Source organism: Quercus lobata, chromosome 11 (assembly GCF_001633185.2).
Source record: "Quercus lobata isolate SW786 chromosome 11, ValleyOak3.0 Primary Assembly, whole genome shotgun sequence".
NCBI lineage: Eukaryota > Viridiplantae > Streptophyta > Magnoliopsida > Fagales > Fagaceae > Quercus > Quercus lobata.
The window spans coordinates 39,022,025-39,025,177 of NC_044914.1; the positions used below are offsets into that span (position 1 = coordinate 39,022,025).

The 3,153-nt window shown below is 50.1% G+C and overlaps 1 pseudogene; it reads right to left on the reverse strand.

Annotated features, from left to right (window-relative positions):
• Positions 1-390: 390 nt before the first annotated feature.
• Positions 391-3,153, reverse strand: LOC115969629 (annotated as a pseudogene).

A 3,153-nucleotide genomic window follows, 5' to 3' on the forward strand; every position in this document is an offset into this window, starting at 1 on the left:
TAACAATTTATTAGTCACAGATTCTAAATTATGATAGCCTTATTTGTTTGTGTTGGTTTAACATTGAAAGTTGATTATTTCATGATCATATTGGCCCAAAAAATGATGAGTGTACGCATGCAGAACTCTCACTTGGATCTCACACCTTGTACATTCATCCATTAGCTAGTCCTATCTTTATATTGAGAAAAGAAAAAAAAGAAAACGATGAGCTGCAATGTCACATTTGTACGCTTAGTCCAAATCTGGACTAAAAATAGTTACATAGAAGTATCTAAACAAACTGCTTTACATCCAAAAACAAGGGAAAAAAAAATAAAGAATTGAATATTATCTGAGGGAAAAAGTTACTAAATAAAAAAAATAAAAATAAAAATTATAGAAACATATTACTATTCAATGATGAGAAGCTGAGCTTACAAATTGAGTGTGTATACGTAGCGTTCTGAAACTACTATATGAAATAAAAGGCAAAGATATGTATGATATTACGCTACTTAGTAGCCAGGGTACAGTGGCGGAGGAGGCGATGAGTACTGGAACCCGGTGCTTGGTGGGAGGATGATCTCTGGTGGTGGTGGTGAAATGACAGGTACAGGAGGAGGAGGAGAAGCAACTGGTGGTGGTGGGGGTGAGTGCACTGGAGGTGGTGGAGAGTGCACCGGTGGTGGGGTTGAGTGCACCGGAGGTGGAGGGGAGTGCACGGGTGGTGGGGGTGAGTGTACTGGAGGTGGTGGAGAGTGGACCGGTGGTGGAGGGGAGTGCACCGGTGGTGGGGTTGAGTGCACCGGAGGTGGAGGGGAGTGCACCGGTGGGGTGAGTGCACCGGAGGTGGTGGAGAGTGGATTGGTGGTGGAGGAGAGTGCACCGGAGGTGGGGTTGAGTGCACCGGAGGTGGAGGGGAGTGCACGGGTGGTGGGGGTGAGTGCACTGGAGGTGGTGGAGAGTGGACCGGTGGTGGAGGGGAGTGCACCGGAGGTGGGGTTGAGTGCACGGGTGGTGGGGGTGAGTGCACTGGAGGTGGTGGAGAGTGGACCGGTGGTGGAGGGGAGTGCACCGGTGGTGGAGTGAGTGAGTGCACCGGTGGGTGGTGGAGAGTGCACAGGAGGTGGTGGAGAGTGAACTGGTGGTGGGGGTGAGTGCACTGGAGGAGGAGGAGAGTGAACTGGGGGTGGTGGAGAGTGCACAGGAGGTGGAGGAGAGTGGACTGGTGGTGGTGGTGGTGGAGAGTGAACTGGTGGTGGGGGTGAGTGCACTGGAGGAGGAGGAGAGTGAACTGGGGGTGGAGGAGAGTGGACTGGTGGTGGGGAGAGTGAACGGAGGAGGGTGGTGGTGGTGGTGGTGGTGGAGAGTGGACTGGAGGTGGAGGTGAGTACACTGGTGGTGGTGGTGGGAGTGAGTGGACTGGTGGGGGAGGTGAGAATACTGGTGGAGGTGGTGAATGGGGTGGTGGGGGTGGAGAGTGAACTGGTGGCAGGTGGTAATGGTGGTGGTGGTGAGTGGACTGGTGGTGGAGGAGACTGAACTGGTGGTGGTGGTGGTGGAGAAGAATACACAGGTGGAGGTGGTGAGTGTACTGGTGGTGGTGGCGGTGGAGGAGACTGAACTGGTGGTAGTGGTGGGGGTGATGGTGAGGGTGATGGTGGTGGTGGTGGAGAAGAATACACAGGTGGAGGTGGTGAGTGTACTGGTGGTGGAGGAGACTGAACTGGTGGTGGTGGTGGGGGTGATGGTGAGGGTGATGGTGGTGGAGGTGGGCGGTTCCTTTCACCAGGTGAATTGTTATATGGATCTGGTCCTGGTGCTGGTGCTGGTACAGGAGACGGTTTTGGAGTTGGAGTTGGAGTTGGAGATGGTTTTGGAGATGGTGTTGGAGATGGAGTTGGGTTAGATTTAGGTGGTGATGGTTTTGGAGAAGGTTGAGAGGAGCCACCACAGTTCTTGCTGCAATCCACAGGTCGAGTCACCACTGGGAAACACATCTTGGTTGACTTTTGCTTAGGCCTTCCTGGCAAACAATTGCTTGTGTCATTCAAGACCACATCTTGCGTCTTTGGAGATGGCACACATGCTTGGGCCTCCCCACTGAAGTAGTTATAAGAGAAGGTAAAGTTCGCTAAGTTAGGCAATTTGCAAACATTATCAGGCACATATCCTGTTAGCTTGTTATTTGAAATGTCCAATTCCTCCACATTCTTTAGCCCTGACAGGCTTTTTGGCAAGGTACCAATGAACCCGTTAGTGCTTGCAGCAAACACGGTCACATTGTTAAGCAATCCAATTTCTGGAGGGAAGCAACCACCAAGGTTATTGCCTATGAATAGGATCTCATTCAATGTGTTTCCCATGTCGCCAATGGAACGTGGAATGCAACCGCTGAACTTGTTGTTTGCGAAGCTCACAACAGAAACCTTGGATTTGCCTAGTGTGTTGGGGATGGTGGATTTGAACCGATTGTTGTTTAAGAACAACGCATCCAAATCCTTCTCAAAGATTTCTGGAGGCAATTTCCCTTCGAAGTCATTGAACCTGAGATCAAGATACTTGAGCTCTGGCCATGTGAGGACGACGTTAGGGAATTTGCCAACAAAGCGGTTGTTGCTAGCATCAAACTCAAACATAAGTGTAAGCCTTGACAAACTCTCTGGGATAATTCCACAAAACCTGTTAGAGTTAATGTGGAATAGTGCAAGATCGGTCAAGAGTCCCAACTCAACTGGAAGGTATCCGGCAATGTCAGCGTGGTTAAGATCAACACCAGCAACAACGCTCAATTTGGGGTCATCAAGGGCTGGAGCACAAAAGACTCCGTTATATGCACAAACATCAGCACCAGCCCAATTGCCGGTTGTGTTAAGTGGATCAGAGTAGATGGCCTTTTTCAATGCCTGAAGCGCGATGTAAGCTTTTCGGAGCCTTTCATTGGCAAAGGTCAAGACAACGTCGACCTCGTATTCAAAGTCATGGGGAAGATCACCATTTTCTGGGAGAGACAAGAGCTGGCGGTGAGCAATGAGGGAAGCTTCAGCATCAGACAAAGCAAGAGAGAAGGTTGAAAAAGAAGAGAAGAGAAGGGAGAGGAATAGGAAGCAGCCTAAGGCCTGCTTTATTTGAGGTTTAGCCATTGCTGACCACCTTGGTTGGCCCAAGGCT